The 23260-nt window shown below is 55.8% G+C and overlaps 1 protein-coding gene across 2 annotated transcripts in view; it reads left to right on the forward strand.

The window, feature by feature from the left end:
* Positions 1-4063: 4063 nt before the first annotated feature.
* The window catches only part of HRH2 (histamine receptor H2), a 42676-nt gene continuing 23479 nt past the window's right edge, over positions 4064-23260 (forward strand). For both annotated transcript variants that reach the window (XR_001158260.3, XM_012781540.3), the window contains exon 1: positions 4064-4146. The gene's annotated coding sequence lies outside the window, so the exon portion shown is untranslated. The remainder of the gene's footprint in view (positions 4147-23260) is intronic.

A 23260-nucleotide genomic window follows, 5' to 3' on the forward strand; every position in this document is an offset into this window, starting at 1 on the left:
GTCTCACCAGAGGTCCTTCCTAGAGACGAAGGTCACCGGAGCCTTCTCTTCTCCTGGACACACCAGCCCCTGCCTGAACACGTGCGTCACCCCCCACCGGCGACAGGGTGGAGCCCGCGCTGCCACCCCAGCTGCTCCCTGGGCTCGCGGCGCTGCCCAACCTCACGCCACGGGGCTGTCGCCCCCGACTGCACAGCCCTTTCCCTCTCTCCACCCGGGAAATGCTGCTTCCGCTTTGGGAGTGGGCTCTACGGTCTCCTTTTTGAAGACAATCTTCTTTTTCCCTCGTCAGGCTCAACCAAATTTTCCTTTTTCTAAACCTCTTTATTGTGGCACCGTTTCACTCACTCGTTCGGCGAGCACGCCCTGCGGGTCTACCGTGTGCTGCAGTTGGGGGGGGGCGGGCACCGGGAGCAGACACGGTCCCTCCTCCCTGCCCCATTGTTCCGTGCTGGCAAGGTGGAGCGGGAAATAAGCGTATAAACACACGAACAGACAGCACAACTCTAGACAGGGATACGTGTGCCCATCGCAATAAAAAGGGACGCAAGGAAAACCGCCATGGCAAAGGAGTGACTGCTTTAGATAAGACAGTCAGGGTGGCCTCGCTGAGAAGGTGACACTTGAGCAGACATGGGGGGAGAGGGGAGAGCTTTCCTGGCAGAGGGGGCAGTTGGTGCAAATGGCCTGCAGTGCGTTCCCGTTCCCAGGAGCAGGCGGGAAGCCACTGTGGTTGGGGACACGGAGAGAAGTAAGGAGTGGGGAGAGAACAGATCAGAGAGGCGAGCCTCACACACCACGCAAACCACACGGGGCCGGCAAGAAGCTCGGGCCTTGTTCTGACTACAACAGGAAGTCATGGGAGGGCTGGACGCAGGGAAGCAGAAAAGCGTGGCGTGACTGACTCCTTTTAGAGAGTACCTGAGCTGCTTTGCGAATTGCAGGTGAGCACGAGGGGCGTCAGAAGACCCGCGTGGAGGTTCTTACCATTCCAAGACGACGGTGCCTTGGAGACACGGTACAATAATGGCCTCCCCAGAGGCCGGGAGCTCAGAGCACGGGGGACCGTGGACCCTCAGTGTGCATCTCGGACCCTGGCAACAGAATGGCTTCAGGTGGCGTATCAACCAGCAGTGGCATCTGTCGGAAATTTATGCCAGCTCAGCCCTCTCGCCTTCCCCCTCAGTTGCCGAGCTTCTGCGGGAATCCCCACACGCCAGGTTCCCACGAGGCCAGGACAGCCCATCTGGCTCCGTGATGTCCGTGTGGCCCTGATACCTCCATGCTCCGGAGACTGGTTTTCCCATTCGAGCCTCTATCCTCTCACCTGGAAGGTGGGGGCCCCACTCCCTGCCCAAAAGGCTGCTCTGCCCAAGATGTACCTCCCTTTCTTCTCTTCCTCTTCAGCCCTTCCTTCAACCAGGACAAACCCACTCTAGGGTTTTCTGAAGTTTTGCTGATTTTTTTTCTTTTTTTGTAATTACTAACCCCTGGACGCATTGATATCTACCTGCCCTTTAGCCTCTGGCCTCCTGTGTTCCTAGGTCTCAGAGCCCAGAATTATCCGGGCATTTCCTTCAAAATTGCAAGGACGTGGAAACAACCCCAGTGCCCATCAATTCATGAGTGGACTATTAAAGTTTGGTGTGTATATATATATATACAATTGAATATTACTCAATTATAAGAAACAACCGTGATCTAGCACCTCTTATATTTTCCTGGATTGAGCTTGAGCCCATTATCCGAAGTGAGGTAACACAAGATGGGAAGAATAGGCTCCACTTGTACTCGCCATAAACGACTGATTAACACTGTAAACTAAGATAAAATTTTAAGGCTCAGCCCCCTGCCAGCTGACTGGACCCCCTGGTGGCCAAAGGAATATCCTAAAAAACTGTCTGCCAGGAGGAGGGAGGTCAGGCCTGCCTCATCATGCCCCCCCTCCCTTCTTGGGGACATCCTTTGTAACCCATTAACAGGCCTAAGGGTATGCAAGACACACCTGCATGTCCTCAATTTATACAACAAATCTATGTCTAGTGGCTTGTCTCTGATAACAGCTCTTTATGTTAAAACATTCCAAGCCTTTAGACAAAGCTTCATGTCTTTCACCAATTACAAGCCAAAGAACCTTTAAACCCACCTATAACCTGTAAGCTCCCAGCCCCCTTCAAGATATCCCACCTTTTTGGGCCAAAACAATATATGCTTACCACGTATTGATTTATGACTTTACCTGTAACCCTTGTCTCCCTGAAATGTATAAAACCAAACTGTGACCCCCTCACATCGAGTCCACTAGCTCGAGGCCTCTTGGCAGTGGCTCCGGGTCACGGTCCTCAAATTTGGCTCAGAATAAATCTCTTTAAAATTATTTTACAGAGTTTGGCTTTTTTCCATTGACAACACTATGGTGCTCATGTGGTAGTAATATTCTCCAGGGACCAGGGGGTTGGGAGGGTAAACTCACAACTAAAGGACACGGTGAGCATTCTAGAGCGGAAGGGCATGCCTCTAACCCTTGCTAGGGTGAGGCAAAGACAAAATGTAACCAAAATGTTTGTACCCTAAAAAAATAAATAAATAGGCTGGGCCCAGAGTGGCTCACTCCTGTCATCCTAGCACTCTGGGAGGCCGAGGCGGGCGGATCGCTCGAGGTCAGGAATTCGAAACCAGCCTGAGCAAGAGCGAGACCCCGTCTCTACTATAAATAGAAAGAAATTAATTGGCCAACTAATATATACAGAAAAAATTAGCCGGGCATGGTGGCGCATGCCTGTAGTCCCAGCTACTCGGGAGGCTGAGGTAGGAGGATGGCTTGAGCCCAGGAGTCTGAGGTTGCTGTGAGCGAGGCTGACGCCATGGCACTCACTCTAGCCTGGGCAACAAAGAGAGACTCTGTCTCAAATAAATAAATAAATAAAACAAAATAAAATAAACCAGTTCTTTCCCCCTTGTAGCCTGATTGGCGGCTGGGTCTTGGGACCCAAGGTGAGGCAGGTCACCTGGTCTGGGCCTCTGCCACCCCCTAAGCCCCAGGGCAGGCCCTCCCTGCAGCCAGAGGCCAACTATAGGCCACAGCAAGTCCCCTTCCACTCAGCCAATGTCCCCACACGTGGCCGTGGACGCTGGGGCTCGGGCCAGGCTGCCCAGTCTGGGTGGATGCACAGTGGGTGGGGGCAGAGAGCAGGAAGGAGTTAGGGAAAATGAGAGAGAAGGGGGGGGAGAGGAAGGGGGAGTGTCAGAGTCAGAGAGAGAAGGAAAGAAGGTCTAGGAGAAAAGGAAAGAAAAGACAAAGTGGGTGAGGGTGGGAGGGAAGAGAGAGAAGGAGGGAGAGAGAGGAGAGAAGAAAGAGAGAGGAGAGGGAGGGAGGAAGGGGAAGAGAGAGAAGAAAGAGAGGAGAGAGGGAGGAATGGGAGGAGAGAGAGAAGAGAGAGAGGAGAGGGAGGAAGGGATGAAGGGGTAGAGAAAGAGAAGAGAAGAGAGAGAGAAGAGAGAGAGAGGGAGGGAGGGAGGAGAAGAGAGCGGGAGGGAGGGGAAGAAAGAGAGAGAAGAAAGAGAGGAGAGGGAGGGAGGGGTAGAAAAAGAGAAGAAAAGAGAGAGAGAAGAGAGATAGGGAGGGAGGGAGGGAGGGGAAGAGAGAGAGAAGAGAGAGAGGGAGGGAGGGAGGGAGGGGTAGAGAGAGGGAAGAAAAGAGAGAGGAGAGGGAGGGAGGATGGAGAAGAGAGAGAGAGAAAAAAGAGAGGAGAGAGGGAGGGAGGGAGGAATGGGAAGAGAGAGAGAAGAGAGAGAGAGGGAGGGAGGGGTAGAGAGAGAGATGAAAAGAGAGAGAGGAGAGAGAGGGAGGGAGGGAGGAAGGGAGGAGAAGAGAGAGGGAGGGAGGGAGGGAGGAAGGGAGGAGAAGAGAGAGGGAGGGAGGGAGGGAGGGGTAGAGAGAGGAGGGAGGAGAGAGGGGTGGGAGAGGGAGGAGAGAATTGGGTGAGAAGGCAGGGCAGGAGCGCGGACGGGGGCGGAGACGAGGAAGTGGGCGCGAGGCGTGGGGCGCAGGCCGTGCGCGCCGCCCGCTCCATCCCTGCCCGGAGCGCAGCGCGGCGCGGGGCGAGGCGAGCCGGTGCGGAGCCAGCGCCCCGGCAGCAGCTCCAGGTAACCGGCCTCGGCTGGGGCGGGGGCTGGGGCGCGGGCTGGGGCCGGGGCGCGGGCGGGCGAGGCTGCTGGGGATCCCCGCCCCGCTCGCTGGCCGTGCCTGACCTTGGGCAGGTGCCTCCGCCCGCGAGGCTCGGTTTCCTTCCCTGAGCCCCTGGGGGGGGGGGGGTCCGAGCCCGCCCCAGGGGGCGTCGCGAGGTGGGAGGCAGCCGGGCCCGGCCACCGTCCTGCACGCGGGGGCGGCTCCGTGTCCCCTGTGCCCGCGCAGGGGCGGATTTGGAAAGTCCGCTTGCGTGGAAGCAGTCCGCGTCTTGCCCCCGGGTCTGGGTGGTGGCGTTTTCTCGGGCGGTGCGTCTGCCGGAGCATGGAGCAACTTTCTGCTAACGGAGAGCCAGGAGGGGCCGGGGCTGGCGGGGGACGGGCGTGCAGCGGCTCGGGGCGCGGGGCGCTGCCTTCTCCCTCCGGGCTGCTGCTGCCCACGCCGGGCGGGACCGCGCGCAGCCGGCGGGAGTTCTTCCCCCACCAGGAGAGGGGTTCTCCTGCGGGATGAGCCAGCCAAGTGGCCTCGGTTCGGTTCGGTTCGGTTCGGAGTCCCAGTCTGGGCAGTGACCTTGAGCATGCCAGCCACCTTCCTTACACCCTGCACCTCCGTGAAAGGGGGCGTGCTCAAGCCGCCCTGCAGGTGCCTGTGAGGCTCAGGAGGTGGGGCAGGGAAGGGGCAGTGAGGGTGTCACGCCCTGACTCGGTTGTCCCCGGGGAAGTCGGGAAGTTCTGTGTGCGCTAGGCCTCCTCGTCCGCCTTGGCCAGAGATGGCCAGCGGCAGCGCTGGGTGGTGAGGCAGGGCCTAGGGAATTGGGGGGCCCAGAAGCCCCCCTCCCCAACACCCCACACACATCCCAGGCCGATGCCTCTCTGGGACAAGACATCTCTCAGCCGACACAGTTTTTGTTCTATGAAGATTCCTGGCTTAATCCCGCAGAGCCTCAGTTTCTGTATTTATAATAGGATGTTGTGGATTCCTGCCTGCTAATGAGTTCCCGGTCCCTGGGGCTTAGCAGGGCCCACTGGGTAGATGACATTCCTTGGCCGTTGGGACCCTGGCTACACGGAGAATTGAATATCATGGGAAGGTCACATCTGAGCACCTGCTTTGTGTGGCCCCAGTGCTGGGTACCTGAGGCACATGCTCGACCTTGGCTACCCTCACCCACGACCGCCCTGGGAAGCAGGTGCCATTCAACCCCGATTTACAGATGGGGAAACCGAGGCTCACGGAGGTAAGCGATTTCCACGTGGCCACACTCACAGCGGGTGCCGCGCTGGGACTGGACCCAGGTCTGCCTGACTCCGGGGCACTTTCGACAGCTCCACGCTGGCCCCAAAACGGCCGCATAAGGGTCCTGGTGCAGGGCTGGCACGGGGTATGTGCTGCGTCACCAACGGGTGCCTGTTCCATGCGGGATGGGAAGAGGCGCCGCGTGTCACTGGGGAAAGTGAGCCTCAAGGCTGGCAGTCCGCTGGGGTGCTTTTGCCAAGTGACTTCTCGAGGGGTCTGGGAGGAAGGAAGGTCACTGCTCAGCACCACACGGGAAGCAGACAATGAGGCTCAGCCCAGCGTGCCAACTCCTTGCCCTTCTCATCACCTTGTCCTTTTAACCTGGTCTCCATCCATCCCGGCCTGGCCTGGGTCACCTGCACTCACGGGCACCTCCTGCCCTCGGTCCTGGCCTGGGTCCCCTGCACTCACAGGCACCTCCTGCCCTCGGTCCTGGGCTGGGTCACCTGCACTCACAGGTACCTCCTGCCCTCGGTCCTGGGCTGGGTCACCTGCACTCATGGGCACCTCCTGCCCTCGGTCCTGGGCTGGGTCACCTGCACTCATGGGCACCTCCTGCCCTCGGTCCTGGCCTGGGTCCCCTGCACTCACAGGCACCTCCTGCCCTCGGTCCTGGCCTGGGTCACCTGCACTCACAGGTACCTCCTGCCCTCGGTCCTGGGCTGGGTCACCTGCACTCACAGGTACCTCCTGCCCTCGGTCCTGGGCTGGGTCACCTGCACTCACGGGCACCTCCTGCCCTCGGTCCTGGCCTGGGTCCCCTGCACTCACGGGCACCTCCTGCCCTCGGTCCTGGGCTGGGTCACCTGCACTCACGGGCACCTCCTGCCCTCGGTCCTGGGCTGGGTCCCCTGCACTCATGGTCACCTCCTGCCCTTGGTCCTGGCCTGGGTCACCTGCACCCACAGGCACCTCCTGCCCTCGGTCCTGGGCTGGGTCACCTGCACTCATGGGCACCTCCTGCCCTCGGTCCTGGGCTGGGTCACCTGCACTCACAGGCACCTCCTGCCCTCGGTCCTGGGCTGGGTCCCCTGCACTCACGGGCACCTCCTGCCCTCGGTCCTGGGCTGGGTCACCTGCACTCACGGGGCACCTCCTGCTCTCAGTCCTGGGCTGGGTCCCCTGCACTCACGGGCACCTCCTGCCCTCGGGCCTGGGCTGGGTCCCCTGCACTCACGGGGCACCTCCTGCTCTCAGTCCTGGGCTGGGTCCCCTGCACTCACGGGCACCTCCTGCCCTTGGTCCTGGGCTGGGCACTGACTATAACCCTCCCAGCCGGAGCATCCGTGGGGAAAACAAGGCCAGCTGTGGTCCATCTCCGCCAATGTCCCAAAGAAGGGGAAACAGGATTAAGTTCCAATCCCAAGGATTTAATTCGGCCTTGGGGAAAGAAAGCCCTGGTTCTAGGGAAAAGGGCGTCCCGGCAGGCTAGAGAGGTGCCTTTGCCAAAAAATGTTTTAAAAGAGGAGGGACACGCCCAGATGAAATGGTGGGGCTGTGACAGAGGCTCTTTCCAATGCAAAGATACTGGCCCACAATCGGGAAGTCCCTGAATGTCCAACATCCGGGAACCAGCGTAGCTGTGGACAGCAGCGCGCACGGCGACCGCTAAACATGGAGAGTTTTAACCGACGAGGTCTGGTTTATGCACACCCATGTCTGTGGCATGGGGCCACATTTTTTGGCAAGAGCTTAGAAAAAAGACTGGAAGGAAATAGGCTACAGAATGTTAATATTTATCCATGGGTGGTGGGATCATGGGAGATTTGTTCCCTGACTGCACATGTTCTGGGCTCCCCAGATTCTACGCAACGAGCATTTGCTTTAATCATTGGCAGATGCAGAGCTGCCTGGCGTCTAGCGCCGAGGGCGAGGAGGGGAGTGCCTGATTGAAAGACGGCACTGTGACGTTTGGTAAGTCAGGTGCCCAGTCCCAGAGGGCCTCCAGGCATATGGTAAAGACTGGGCCGGGGCGTGGTGGTTCACCCCTGTAATCCTAGCACTCTGGGAGGCCCCGGCGGGCGGATCGCTCGAGGTCAGGAGTTCTAAACCACCCTGAGCGAGACCCCGTCTCTACTAAAAATAGAAAGAAATTAACTGACCAACTAAAAATGTATATGCAAAAAATGAGCCGGGCATGGTGGCGCATGCCTGTAGTCCCAGGTACTCGGGAGGCTGAGGCAGGAGGATCGCTTGAGCCCAGGAGTCTGAGGTTGCTGTGAGCTAGGCTGACGCCACGGCACTCACTCTAGCCTGGGCAACAAAGTGAGACTCTGTCTCAAAAAAAAAAAAGACTGAATTGGCCCCTAAAAGCACACAGTAGGTTTGCCAGATTGAATTTTTCACATCTTCTTGTCTCCTATCTTGCCCCCTGCGATTTCGATACGTGCTTCATCCCACTGTCAATTTGATGCTGAGAATGTTGCCGCCCTGATCAGAAATACTCAAAGGCTCCCATTCCCAAAAGGGTCATGTCCCGAGTCCTGAGACTGGCCTGCATGGCTTGTTACGGCCTAGTGACTGGCCACCCCGTTCGCCTCCAGCTCCTCCACCCCACCCACCCTCTGCTGGCCCACCTACGACAGCCTCCATCCGGCTGGGTGAATTAACGATGTTCTTGCCCACCTCCAAGCTTTGCATTTGGAATTTCTCTTGCCTGCAATGCCCTCCTCTGCTTAGCAACCTCATCCTACTCATCCTTCAAGATTCTGTTCAAGCCAGATCTTCTGGGACCCCTCAGTTTATAGGTAGGCTCCTCCCCCAGGGCTCCTTGAACATGGGGACCACATAACCTACTCACCCCTACCTTTTCCTTGCCAGTACGGGGCTGGCACATGCAAGCTTGTCAGTGCTAGGGACACTTCTGTGTTGAACCCTGGCACGCCCTTTAGAAGAGAGAAGGAATACGACATTATTCATCCCAGTAATATCTGACGTGTGTTGCGTTCTTACTACGTGCTCACGGTAACCCTGGGTGGCTCCTGTTCGGAGTGCAAGCCTCTAAGAGTCAGATGCACTCAGACACTCGCCCAATGTCACACAGGGTTCAAGCCAGGCCAACTAAATCCAGAGCCCCTACACTCCTAGCCAGAGTCGGGAAGGGGTTGACAGAGGAGCCAGCATTGAGAGGCCCCGTGAGAAGCAGCATGCCCTGCCCCGTGCGTGAGGGTTTGTGCCGCACCCCAGGGAGCTCACAGACAGCAGGGCGGAGAGCAGAGCATCAGCGGTGTCCTGGGGCCTTGCATGCATGGGGGCGTTCAGGAAATGGGACCTCAGAGGGTGCAGGGCGAAGGCTGCCGGGGGCGGTGATATGGAAACGGTCAGGAAGGGCAAGCAGGAATCACCAGGTGAGCAAGAGGGGCTGGCACGGTGGCTCTCTGCCGGGGACAGTTTTGCTACCCTGAAGACATTTGCCGACGCCCGTGGACACTTGATGGTCGCAGCTTGAGCAGGGGTGTGCTGGCAGCTGGCGGGTAGAGAGCAGGGGTGCCACTGAACATGCCACCATGCATAGGACAGCCCCCCACGGCAAAGAATTCCCACGTCCCAGGAGTGAGTGGTGCTGAGGTTGAGGAACCCTGGGTGAGAAGAGAAGAGTGTGGCCATACACTGGGATCAGCGGCGGCCGGAGCCGCTGGGAGCCTCCTCCTCGTGCCGCTGAGCCATGTCTGCGCTCTTGGCCACCTGGCTCCCTGCTCCTCTCAGCCCCCACTTCCCAGGAACCAAAAACAAAAAACAGAAAATCTTTACTCTTTTTATCCTTTAAACATTTATTTTTTGAGCATAAAGGCTTTATAGAGATATAATTCACATACTATAAAATCCACCCGTTTAAACTGTACAAGGCAAGGGTTTTGAGTGCGTTCGCACAGAATTGGGCAACCATCTCCACGATCTAATTTCAGAACATTTTCATCAGCCCGAAAAGAAATCCGTACACGTTAGCAGCCATCCTCTCCCCGCTCCCCGCTCCCACCCGAGGCTTGGCAACCAGGAATCTACTGTGTGTCTCTCTAGATTTTCCTGTCCTAGGCATGTCGTATAAATGGAATCATACGAAAGGTTTTGTGGCTGTCTTCTTATACCCAGCATGTTTTTGGCATTTACCTATGTTGTTGCATGTATCAGTACTTCGTCCCCCTTTTTTATGGCTGCATACTATTCCATTTTATGGATATACCACATTTTATTTATCCATTCATCCGTTGATAAGCATTTGGGTCATTTCCTCTTTCTGGCTATTGTGAATACTGCTAGAAGCATTTTCATGTAGTCTTTTGAGGAGACGTGTGTTTTCATTCTTCTTGGGTATCTACCTTGAGGCTGAATTTCAGGTCTTGTGTTAATGTTACGTTTGACCTTTCGAGGAACTGCTGGGCCGCCTTCCAGAGAGCTTGCATCGTGTCACGTTGCTGCCAGCGGTGTGCGAGGGGTCCAGTTTCTCCCCATCCTCACTGAGGCTTATCCTGTATCTTTTGGATTCTAGCTGCTGGTGCGAAGTGGTGTAATTGTGGTCTGGATGTGCAGTTCCTTGGTAGCTAACGAATTTGAGCACCCTCCAGTGTGGGTGTTGGCCATTCGTGTGTCTTCTTTGGACCACTGTCTTTCCAGACCAGAGTCATTTTTTAAACCTCCTCGTGTCATTCCCATACTTGGGCTGAAACGCAAGCCCCACACGGGTCTAGGAGGCCCCTGCAAGCCTCTGACTGCGAATCTCCTCACCTGCTCTGCCCTGGTCAAGGCCTCAAAGAGGCAAGCTCGCTGCCCCCCTCCACCAAGTCTGCACTCTCAGTTTCCTCTGCCCACCTGGCCGCTGCACAGCAGCTGGGAGACAGCCTCAGAGAGGCCCTCCCCGTCCTCCCAGCCTCGGGGACCTCCCCAGACCCTTGCTAGCCTTCCTCAGGGTTTCCTTCCATCATGTCTTCCTGTCTGATAAGACCTTGAAGAACTCCAGGTGTGACTGCACCTTGCACCTCCCCGCTCTGGGCCTCAGCTGCCCTGTGTGAAAACCGGAGGGAAGCAGGACTGGCGGGTGCGGAAGGGTGTTCCCAACTCTGCCCTCCTCTGAGGCCGCGTGGCTTGGCCGCACTGCCAGGAGGGCCGGGCCTGGCACCGTCGCCGGGGGAGAAGGCGGCTGCAGCCACGCTGGTCGTGAGCCGGAGTGGGCAGCACAGCCGGTTGTTGCCAGCCCCATGGGGACGGTTTCCAGGAGCTTGTGGCAGCTTTGACTCAGCACCCAGCCTCTGGGAACAGGGGGGAGGACTGTCAACACCTCCAGCTCCACCGGGGACTAGACAGCTTGGCCACTTTCTGCTCCAGAGTGACCCACTTCTCCTGGGAGAATAATCTGATGCCAAACCCTCTGTGAGCGTCGGAGCTATTTATTCACTCGTTTAGTCATTCGACAAACACTTCCTGGCACCCGGCTTGTGCCCAGTCCTGGGCGGTGTGCTGAATGTACAGAGGTGGGTAAAGCTGACACCTACCACAGGACTGCAGGGTAGGAGGGAAGGCAGGTGTGTGACAAACAGGTGATGCTGCCATGGGGCAGGGCAGCCCTCAGCTCTGTGCAGACCTCAGAGACTCGGGTGCCCTCATGCCCCGGGTCAGGGAAGGATTCTCAGAGCTGGCTTTGCAGGTGCACAGGAGTGCGGCAGGCAGGCAGGGGTCCTGGGCATCCGAGGTGCAGAGACCCAGAGCTGCAAACCCTGCAGGTGTGCTCAGGGCATTCAGAATGATTGGTTTTACCTGAGGCCGTGGAGCAGTGGTGGGATGCAAGAACTGAGTTAAAGAGGCTCAGACTTTGAAAAGCCCCCAGGAGCAAGCCAAGAGGGTTGGGCTTTGTCCCGGGCTGCCGGAGCCACAGAAGGGTTTGAAGCGGAGGACAGAGGCGGCCGAGCGTGCATTTTGTCAAATGCCCGACCCAGACGGTGCAGAGCGGGTGGGCTGGGGAGAGAGAGCAGGAGCCCAGGAACCCGATTCAGGTGCCCTGCTCCTCCTGGTCCTGCACCCTGAGCAGGGGTGAAGCCAGACGATCGCAGAAGGAGAGGAGGGAACAGCTTCAAAGGCTGTTTGTAGGTGAAACCATCCGAGGGGGTATGGGTGGAAGGAAAGGAAGGGGGCTAAGTGCAGGGTGGCACGTAGCAGCAGATGCCAGCCTCCTGGGGCTCCTGCAGCGGCCGAGGAGGCACGGGGCTGGGGAGCTGGCATTTGAGCCTGGCATTTCCCAGGCGGCTGGAGCGGGTGGGGGGGGGGCGGGAGAGGGAGGCCCAGACCCAGGGATCTGGTGTGCAAAGGCACAGAGTGTGAGGATTAGAGAGAGCTAGAGACAGAGACTCTCCAGATGCTTGGAGCACAGAGGGAGTGAGGGGAAGATGGGAGGGGAAATTGAGGCTGGAGCGGGGCGGGGGGCGGCCATGCTTGGCATCGGGGGCTGTCAGAGCCCAGGGCGGGGGCTCCAGCTGCAAGTCTCCTGACACAGGGTGCTCACTGCCCATGAGAATGTCCTCACAGGGCCGGGCCCACAGCAGCCCGATTTCCAGACAGCAGGAAGGCAGGCTCCCCGGGCAGTTGGCCGTGCGCGTGCCGCCAGCCTGGGCCAGGGCTCCCCGGGCAGTCGTGCAGCGGGGAGAGCGGTTAAAAGAAGAAGGGCATCCCGGGAGCTGCCCTGCTCTCCAGGAACTGCAGGAGCAGCTGGGCCACAGACTGGCAGCTGGCAGAGGGCTTCTGCAGAGCAGAGCCCCTAAGATGTTTTTGTTTTAAGAAAAAAAAAATGAGACAGGCCGGGCAAGGTGGCTCACGCCTGTCATCCTAACAGTCTAGGAGGCCGAGGCGGGAGGATTGTTTGAGCTCAGGAGTTCCAGACCAGCCTGAGCAAGAGTGAGACCCCCGTCTCGACTAAAAATAGAAAGAAATTAGCTGGACAACTAAAAAATATATATAGAGAAAAATTAGCTGGGCGTGGTGGTGCGTGCCTGTAGTGCCAGCTACCCGGGAGGCTTAGGCAGGAGGATCACTTAAGAACAGGAGTTGGAAGCCGGTTGCGGTGGCTCACGCCTGTCATCCTAGCTCTCTGGGAGGCCGAGGCGGGAGGATCGCTCAAGGTCAGGAGTTGAAAAGCAACCCGAGCAAGAGCGAGACCCCCGTCTCTACTATAAATAGAAAGAAATTAATTGGCCAACTAACATATATATAGAAAAAATGAGCCGGGCATGGTGGCGCATGCCTGTAGTCCCAGCTACTCGGGAGGCTGAGGCAGGAGGATCGCTTGAGCCCAGGAGTTGGAGGTTGCTGTGAGCCAGGCTGACACCACGGCACTCCCTCTAGCCTGGGCAACACAGTGAGGCTCTGTCTCAAAAAAAAAAAAAATGAGGCATATTAAAATAAGGAGTTTCATTGAAAAGTTAGGACATTTTATTTTAAAGCCAGAAGATCTCATTTAACGTCCAGATTCCCAGGTTCCCTTGGAGAATGTGGAGACCTGGGGGCAGGGGGCCCGCAGTGGCCACAGCTGCACGGTGGCCGCCCCTTGCTAAGCAGGGCGTCCCCCACGGCGGGCGCAGACGTGGACAGCCCGTGCACAGCCTGCCTCGTCTCCCCCACCTCCTGCGCCCCGGCGCCCTGGGATCCGGGCCCTTTCTCTGCCCTGGCGCCTGAGGCTGGGCCAGAGGAGCCTCCTGCCCTGCAGTCCCCAGGGCGGCTCTCTGGGGGAGGGGAGGCACCTGGGGCCTCACTCGGCTCCTTGCAAGCCTGCCCTCCACGTCCGTCTCGGCCACGGCACACGTTAGTGGGCTCAGTCGAGTCCACAGCGAAGAGCCCGGCTGGCGAGACTCACCCTGAACCCCAGCACGGACCCTTTTCTTTTCTTTTTTTCTCTCCTTTTTTTTTTTTTGGGTGGGAGTGCAGTCAGAATCTCGCTCTGTTGCCCAGGCTAGAGTGAGTGCCGTGGCGTCAGCCTAGCTCACAGCAACCTCAAACTCCTGGGCTCAGGCGATCCTCCTGCCTCAGCCTCCCGAGGAGCTGGGACTGCAGGCATGCGCCACCATGCCCGGCTAATTTTTCTACTGTTTGTAGAGACAGGGTCTCGCTCTTGCTCAGGCTGGTCTCGGACTCCTGAGCTCAACCAATCCTCCTTCCTCGGCCTCGCGGAGTGCTAGGGTTACAGGTGGGAGCCACCGCACACAGCCTGATTCCTTTTCTTTCTTTCTTTCTTTCTTTTTTTTTTTTTTTTTTTTTTTTTTGAGACAGAGTCTCGCTTTGTTGCCCAGGCTAGAGTGAGTGCCGTGGCATCAGCCTAGCTCACAGCAACCTCAAACTCCTGGGCTCAAGCAATCCTGCTGCCTCAGCCTCCTGAGTAGCTGGGACTACAGGCATGCGCCACCATGCCCGGCTAATTTTTTCTATATATATATTAGTTGGCCCATTAATTTCTTTCTATTTATGGTAGAGACGGGGTCTCGCTCTTGCTCAGGCTGGTTTTGAACTCCTGACCTTGAGCGATCCACCCGCCTCGGCCTCCCAGAGAGTTAGGATGACAGGCGTGAGCCACCGCGCCCGGCCCAGAGTCCTTTTCTTGAAGCAGCATGTTTAACAGATATTCACAGAGCCCGTTTGGGACAATGCTGCCTTCTTCTAAAGACTGATGGGAGGTTATGTATTTCCTCTCTATTTTTTTGGGTAGGTAACCCTAACCCTCCTGGTTCAAAGACTTCCTCCTGGTTCAAAAGTACGATACACAGAGAGAAAGGCCTTACTCCACCCTGTCCCCCACCTGCCCAGTACCCCCCCCATACCCAAAAAGAAGAGGTCTCTTTGGTCAGTGTGTTGCGGTGTATCCTCCCAGACTTTCTTTGTGCACGCGGGGGAGTATATTATACATACTGTTCCGCACCTTACCTGCTGTGTTTTAGTCACTGGAGATTTAACTCTCAATGTGAAAACCTTTGAATAAAGAAATGTGCAAAGAAGACAGCCATAACATCCACCATCCAAAGAGGATCACTGGTGCCAGCCAGTCTTTCATGCTGGGCATACATTTTTTTTTTTTTTTTTTTTTTTTGAGACAGAGTCCCGCTTTGTTGCCTAGGCTAGAGTGAGTGCTGTGGCGTCAGCCTCGCTCACAGCAACCTCAAACTCCTGGGCTCAAGCGATCCTTCTGTCTCAGCCTCCCAAGTAGCTGGGACTATAGGCATGAGCCACCATGCCCGGCTAATTTTTTCTATATATATTAGTTGGCCAATTAGTTTCTTTCTATTTATAGTAGAGACGGGGTCTCGCTCTTGCTCAGGCTGGTTTCGAACTCCCGACCTCGAGCGATCCGCCCGCCTCGGCCTCCCAGAGAGCTAGGATGACAGGCGTGAGCCACCGCGCCCGGCCTGGGCATACATTTTTATTGTTACTTCCACCCCATGTAGGCTTAACAGGGTAGGACCTTCAGAGTTACAATCATTCTATCGTTCCCATTTGAATCTGTGCCATTTTTCCCGACTTAAATATAAGCATTTTCCCCTTGTTATTTCCTAGCTTCCAAAATAACGATCGTTAACAGCTATAAGAATTCCGCTATGACATAATTTAACCGTTCCTCTAGCTTTGAGCATACGAAGGTCACTCACAACATTCGGCTACCGTCAAGAACACAGTTATTACACCTGTGGGGTTTTTTTTTTCCTTCCGTGGATTTGGGCTGAGTGAGGTCTCCGGAAAGCACGGCCTCTAGGCCAGGAGCTGAAGAGCCATGGTTTGGGGGAGCCTGGAGCTGGGGGGCTGCTGGGCACGGAGCTGGGGGCCTGGGTGGCGACCAGGAGGGAGAAGGGACAGGACCGAGACAGGCGCGAGGAGGCGTGCGGGCCAGGCTGTGCGTCCCCAGCGTGCCCCACTCACACCCCGGGTGCACTGAGTCGTGCGTGCTGGGGTTTGACACCGTGTGCTGTGGACCCTCACAGCTGCCGGACGGCAGGGTGGGGACCGCTGTGGCCTCCATGCCTCCAGCTGAGAAGTCTGAGATGGGCCCAGCGTTGCTCGGGTGCAGAGAGGAGCCGGGCGTTCAGAACGTAACCAGGTCGTTGGCTCTAGAAGAGCCTCGACCCCCATAAGCCTGGAGACACCATCGGGAGGCTGGGATTGTGTTATCCCCACTTAACGGGAGGGGAAACCGAGGCTTGGACAGAATCATCTGGCCCAAGTTGCCTGACTCATCAGTGGCAGAGCTGGGGTCAGAACCCACTGCAGCTTTCTTTCCGCCCGGGTCCTGCAGAGAGAGGCGAGGGCCCCCAGGCCAGTCGCCAGGAGACCTCCGGGGGCTCCAACACGCCAGCTCGCCGAGCGAGGGCTGAGAGCATTCACAGAAGCTGGGGGCAGGCAGCGGGGTCTCGGGCTGAGTTGTCCCAACCCAGACGGCGGCGGGTGGGGAGAAGCAGAGGAGCACCACCCCCCCACCCCCCCCACCCCCCCCCGGAGCAGAAGGGCTGAGGAGGGCAGGGCTCACCCGGCGCTGAGTCCCGGGCAAAGCGGGGCTGTGATCGCTCACTCAGCGGCTCCTGTTGCGTCTCCCAGGGAGCCCCTGCCCTGTCCCATTGTTACCTCCCACCCCATAGACGTCCCGAAGAGGCGTCGGCAGGAGAGGAGACAGTAAGGAGCCAGGCCCCGCTTTTGCAGCCCCACCGTTTGCAGTGCTTTGCCAATCACCCTCATCCCCATTCCCGGCCGCCACCACCACGTAGATTTTGCATTTTAAAGGAAATCCAAGACATCATGGCACTGTGCTGGTGACAGTTTCGGTGTTTGTTTCTAGCTGATGAGCTCAGGCCGCTTTTCCCCGGCCACAGCTAAGAGAATCCCGGCACAAACACTAGTTGCCTAAGTGCCACCCCAATACCCGACCCGAATGCAAGTCTCCTTGGCTGTCTCATGATGCCTTTGCACCATGACTGGGTTCCAATCAGGATCCAAGCAAGGTTCACGCATCGTATTTGGATGCGATTTCCCTTTTAACGCTTTCAAAAAGCACTGAAGTTCCCACTAAGGGAATTATGCATTTTCTATTCAGGGACTAAGCCGAACCTCAAAGACCAGACGCCTCCGTAACTTGACATTGCTTCTCCAAGCAGCCTGGATTTTACTAACTGCAATGGCAGCTCCCTCGAGGTGACAAACTCTGATGGCTCAGAGGCCAGGCAGGTGGTGTCACTGCCCAGCGGGACCATGCCTGGCCAGATGGGCTCCGAGCACCGGGCCCCAACTCAAAGGGGCAAGTGGGAATGTAGGCCAGTGCTGTTTCTCAAGAGTAAATGGAAATCTGGGTTGTTTTTTTTTTACATGAAACCTCCTAATTACTAAATGTTGGCCTTTTAAAAAAATTTACAAATCAGCATTTGAACCCAACAACAGTCTTGAGTAGACGGAATTCAGCCTGTTGCCATTAGTTTCATCTTTGCTGTCCCAAAATTGGAAAACTGGGTGAGACATGTTATTGAAAGGGAATGACCTCTCCATCTTCGGGGGTAATCAAGGAGAGGCAGCCTGGCCATCCATCTGGATTTCTGTGCATTCAGTGATTACTGGGTTATTTTCTGTCCTCAGTCCTACTAGCAAATGATTCAGAGGTCTCACAAGCACTTCCCCTACCACATGCGCGCACACACACTCACTTTCTCCTCAGGCCAGCAGTGTGCCTGAGAACACGGCAGCAGCAAATGCAACCACCTGCCTGGGCCCCAAGCACCCGGAGCCCACAGGAGACCCTGTGTGAGTCTGCACAAGTAAGATTTCAGCCTGATCTCCATCCCCACCACTGGCCAAAGACTGGCCACATCAGGTTGGCAAAAGTCTCTTGCAGACATCTGGGCTGGCCTATGACTCTCTTTGTCAAGCCTTGTCTGGACTTGGGCCCTTCACAGCGCTTGTGGAGCCTCATCTGTATGCAGTGGTGGCCTGACAGACATGAGTCTGCCCCCATGGGGCTTAGACTTGCCTTCCAGGGACCAACAGAGAAAGAAAGAATGGCCCACGGGGTTTACAGGCCATGCCAGGAGCACAGAAGGATGAGCATGTGTAGCCAGGGTCTAACTTCTGCTGAGAGGGCTAGGAGGGGTTGGGGAACCGAAGGGCTGGTGTGGTCAGGGGAAGAGAATTTTATAATTCATATTAGAAAGTTCTTCAGGAGATAGATGGATTGCCCACAGCTTTGTGGGGCACTGCATGGGCTTGGATTTTCTCAGCAGAGCAGAAGTTACATAACATAACCAACAGGTGTAAATGTTCCTGGCACATGTTAGCTGTTTGCTGCTGTTATCTTTAAGGTGACCCAGCTGGCTGCAGGACTTTAACCTGTAAGAGCAAGTTGTACCTTGGTAGAAGGGCAAAGCCTTCAAGGAAGGAGGTTGGGGAACAGAACAGAGAGAAAGAAAGGGACAGTGTTGAAGGAGCAGCTCTGGCACCCGGTTCACGTGGCCAAAGCTGCCACTGATGGTGCCAGAGGAGATGATGGTTGTGGTGATTAGGATGGTGGAGGAGGTGACTGTTATGGTGATTAGGATGGTGGTGGAGGAGATGATGTTTGTAGTGATTAGGATCATGGAGGAGATGATAGTTGTGATGATTAGGATGGTGGAGGTGATGATGGTTATGGTGATTAGGATCATGAAGGAGATGATGGTTGTGGTGATTAGGATGGTGGTGGAGGAAATGATGGTTGTGGTGATTAGGGTGGTGGTGGAGGAGATGATGGTTGTGGTGATTAGGATGGTGGTGGAGGAGATGATGGTTGTGGTGATTAGAATGGTGGTGGAGGAGATGACGGTTGTGGTGATTAGGATGGTGGTGGAGGAGATGATAATTGTGATGATTAGGATGGTGGAGGAGATGATGTTTGTGGTGATTAGGATGGTGGAGATGATGGTTGTGGTGATTAGGATAGTGGTGAAGGAGATGATGGCTGTGGTGATTAGGAGGGTAGTGGAGGAGATGATGGTTATAGTGATTAGGATGGTGGTGGTGGTGATGATGCTTATTAGGTTGGTGGAGGAGATGATGGTGTGGTGATTAGGATGGTGGAGGAGATGATGGTTATGGTGATTAGGATGGTGGAGGTGATGGTTGTGGTGATTAGGATGATGGTAGAAGAGATGATGGTTGTGGTGATTAGGATCATGGTGGAAGAGATGATGGTTGTGGTGATTAGGATGATGGAGGAGGAGATGATAGTTATGGTGATTAGGATGGTGGAGGAGGAGATGATGGTTATGGTGATTAGGATGGTGGAGGTGATGGTTGTGGTGATTAGGATGGTGGTGGTAGAGATGATGGTTTTGGTGATTAGGATGATGGAGAAGGAGATGATGGTTATGGTGATTAGGATGATGGAGAAGGAGATGATGTTTGTGGTGATTAGGATGGTGGAGGAGATGATGGTGTGGTGATTAGGTTGGTGGAGGAGATGATGGTTATGGTGATTAGGATGGTGGAGGTGATGGTTGTGGTGATTAGGATGATGGAGAAGAGATGATGGTTATGGTGATTAGGATGGTGGAGGTGATGCTCATGGTGATTAGGATGGTGGTGATTAGGATGATGGTTGTGGTGGTCTGGATGGTGCTGATAGAGACGATGGATCCAATTGGAGGACCTGAACACTGTTTAGCGTAGAAAAGTGGGGGCTCAGGAAGACATGCAGCTCTGGAGGGCTGCCTGGAAAAAAGGCCTTCCTTGTCCTCTGGGCCTCAGAACGTTTCAGAAGCTCTACAAAAATGCTTGCAAACTCTCTCGCACACACGCAAAGTACCAGATCTAATATACAAAAAGAAATCCACAAAATTCCAAGCAATAAATGTTCAAACATCCACCAGCTCATCAGTGCCAGCTTGTTACATCAAACGGCCACATACGAATTCCATTTTCGCCAAAAGACACATAAATTGCAATGTATTTATTAGTCAGCGGGGTGTGGCCTCCAGAAGAAAGCGCGTATGGCTCCAAAAGTGTCTCGGAATGGCCACGACTGGCTGGAAGGTGCTGGGAGGTAGTCAGCCCGTCACTGGCGGTGTGCAGGGACAGCGGGACGTGCCGATGCAGGTGCTTCGGAAGAGCTCGCACTGTCCAGAGCACTCCTGTTGTACGTCCCGGCTCCACCTCCTCCCCTTCCGCACACACCCTGTAGTTGCTGGGACCTTTGAAATCGGCTAAGCCCCTCTCCTCTCCTTTCTTCTGAGGAAGCTGCGGTCCTGGCACTCGTGGGCATGGAACTTGTGGACGCAACACTTTGGAACATGGGGGCGTGGCACTCGAGGGCGTGGCACTTTGGAACGTGGGGGCGTGGCACTCGAGGGCGTGGCACTTTGGAACATGGGGGCGTGGCACTCGAGGGCTTGGAACTTGCAGGAGGAGCTCAGCGAGTCAGGGGCACTCAGAGATGCCCTGTCCACCCCAGCTCCTGCCCCGCAGCCGTTTTGCCCTTGTGGCAGAGACAGGAGCTTCTCTGCAAACGCCGGCTGCCCAGGGCTGGCTCCCCCCAGGAAGAACCCACGCTGACTTCCCAGTCGGCCCATTGAACCAGTGCCCTGGAAACACTTCCCAGACCTCCCCGCATTGGCCAAGCCGCTGCCCACAGCAGCCTTTGGCCAAGTCACAAAACACCATAAATTTCCACGTCCTCAGCCATAAAACACGAGATAAGCACTGGTGTCCGTGCAGTAGGGCTGTTGCAGAGATGAAACGGGATGATGTGTGTAAAGTACTTTGAACATTGCCCGGCACTCTCAAAATGCCCAATAAACGGGCTCTTATATTACGATGGTTATTCTCAATATGCATTTAGCCAGTCGGGTTTTAAGTGATCCCCTATTAAGTGTCTGTTGGTGGGCAAGACAAGAGTGGATCCTGGCTCCCGGCCCTACATGGAGCTTGCATTGCAGCAGGGGAGAGACAAATAGCAAACAAACAGAGACAAGGAAAATCCCAGAGGAAACAATGGCCTGTGCAGAGGCCGGAGGGGAGGATTTACGGAAGGTGGCTGGGCTGCTTTGGAGAGGTCCAGGAAGGCCCGTCCGCAGAGCGTGTCCCCATCAGCCGCGGGTCACAGAGGGAGCTCCCAGGGGGAGGAGCGAGCGTGGCACACCCGAGGACTCAGAGGAAGGGCAGTGTGGCCAAAGTGTACTGGCTGAGGCTCAGGGAGGGCAAAGAGCCGGCAGGTCAGGAGGGGCAGCTTCTGAGGGGCCTTCTGAGCCAAGGGCAAGAGTTGGTGTCGGCAGGTTAGAAGCATGTGTGTGTGCATATGTGTGCATGAGTGTGCATGTGTGTGTGTGTGTGTGTGTGTGTGTGTGCAGGCTGCGGTGCCAGGGGCTGGGGACAGGTGGAATGGGGGAAGCCGCTCAGTGGGGACAGGGTCTCCCTTTGGAGCCATGGCAACGTTTTGGAACCAGATAGGGTGGTGTTTGCACAACATTTTGAAGGTACTGCATGCTACTGAATTGTACGCTTTATTATTTTTTTTGAGGCACAGTCTCACTTTTGTTGCCATGGCTAGAGTGAGTGCCGTGGCGTCAGCCTAGCTCACAGCAACCTCAATCTCCTGGGCTCAAGCGATCCTCCCGCCTCAGCCTCCCGAGTAGCTGGGACTACAGGCATGTGCCACCATGCCCGGCTAATTTTTTCTATATATATTAGTTGGCCAATTAATTTCTTTCTATTTATAGTAGAGACGGGGTCTCGCTCTTGCTCAGGCTGGTCTCGAACTCCAGACCTCTAGCGATCCGCCCTCCTCGGCCTCCCAGAGTGCTAGGATCACAGGCATGAGCCACCGCGCCCGGCCTGAATTGTAGGCTTTAAAATGGCTCATTTCATGTTATGTGAATTTCACCTCCATCTTTATAAAGGAAAGGAGAAATAAAGACTTTTCCAGACAAACCAAAACTGAGGAACTTAGTCACCGCACGCAGTTTCAGGTTCCCACATCCACCTCTGTCGGGGACCAGGCAAACGGCTGAGCCTCTTCCTGGCGAGAAAACGGTCACAGAAGAACCGGTTGCGCAGTCAGAGGTGGAGCTGGGCGCGTTCGGGGGTTCGGGGTTCCGGTTCTCTCGGGGGTTGTGGGTGTTCAGAGGCTCTGGAGCCAGGCCTGGGGCCAAGCCCTGCCTGCCTCTTCACCAATGGTGTGGCCTTAGACACGTGACTTGATCTCTCTGAATCTAGTTCCCCCTCTGTGCGCTGGGAACCACACAGTACTAGCCTCCGCCCCCCAGATACTGGTATTATCACAGAGGGGGTGCCCGGCCAAGGGAAGAGGTCAGAGTCCCGGCTTCGGGTCCCTTTATCACCATGATGCTGAAGGGATGCCATTCGGCATAATAAAGTGTCTTCTTTGATCCCACCATCCCGCTCTGACCCAGAGGCCACAGGTCTAAGGGGTAGTGAGGCTCTTCCCGATCTGGAGCAATGGCAGCACTTACAGAACCTGCCCCAGATTCCAGACAGCATGCGGCTCCATCACCAGAGGGGTCCCCCCCGCCCCTGGGGAGCTGCAGTGCTTGGAACAAGATGTGCTTGGGGACAGAAGCATCAACAAACCCTGGTTCTGCTCCCTCCCTCCCCCTCCCTCCAGGACAAATGGGATGGGTGGGGCCAGAGCTACTAGGAAGCCCAGGACTTTCTCTCAAACAAACAGGCTCAACCAGAAGTCTTTTCCTGCTACCGTGTTTCCCCGAAAATAAGACAGGGTCTTATATTTATGTTTCCTCAAGAAGACACCCTAGGGCTTATTTTCAGGGGGTGTGTCATTTTCCCCCTCCAGGCCTCAGCTTGCAGCACGCTCGCTCGGGATGGCCGGGACCTGACAGGGGGAGCCGACCTTGTTGGTGGGGCTGCCCGCACCTTTCCGGTCACCTCTGGGACAGTAGCTGTCACGATGGGGCAGATGAGAAGGGCTGCTCGTCTTCTTTCCTGCTCTGCGACAACATGCACGGGTCATGCAGATGCGCTGCACAGCCACGCCCGTCACTAGGTCTTATTTTTGGGATAGGGCTTCTATTGCACACATGCTTAGAAATCCTGCTAGGACTTATTTTATGGGTAGGGCTTATTTTTTGGGAAACACAGTATTTGGGCTTGGACCAAATGTCCAGCTTGCTACAAGGAGGCAGTTAGACAGCTGCAGCCACAAAATGAAAGAGGCACTTGCATCGAATGTAGCTGCCAGAGAGGAAGTGTCTTGTGCCGAAGATACATTGACAATCACACCCTTTCTTTTAAAAGCCCCAAATCCTTTTTTCCCTACGTGAAAGCCAAACACACAGTGGCCAACAAGGAGCGGGGACTCTGGAGGCTGACAGAGCTGGGTTCACATCCTGACTTTTCACTTACTGGTTTTGAGACTTTGGGCAAGTTCCTTAACTTCTCTGGGCCTCAGTTTTTGCATTTGCAAAAGAGAGAGATAAGAATCCCTTGCCTCGCAATGTCGTAGTCGAGACTGGAGGAGACAATGTGTGCAGAGCCCCACGCCTGTCCTGAAGTGAGCATTTTATCTGCAATCACAGCATCCTCTTTGATCGTTAGCCAGGTGGGTTTAAGTGACACGGGTTCCGAGATCCGCTGCCGGTTCCCTGGGTGATCCTGGGCCGGTTGATTGAACCTTCTTCCATGGCTCCCTGTCACCTCCAGAACTCAGTCCGAACTCCAGGGAACTCCATCCCCGGCTGCATTTTCCTCCTCGGAACTGTCCGGAGACATAGCCAGAGGCCAGGGCGCGCAGGCACTGCCATGTTACCCTGGCGACAGGGAAGCGCGGAA

The sequence above is a fragment of the Microcebus murinus genome, chromosome 28 (genome assembly GCF_040939455.1).
Source record: "Microcebus murinus isolate Inina chromosome 28, M.murinus_Inina_mat1.0, whole genome shotgun sequence".
NCBI classification, from domain to species: domain Eukaryota; kingdom Metazoa; phylum Chordata; class Mammalia; order Primates; family Cheirogaleidae; genus Microcebus; species Microcebus murinus.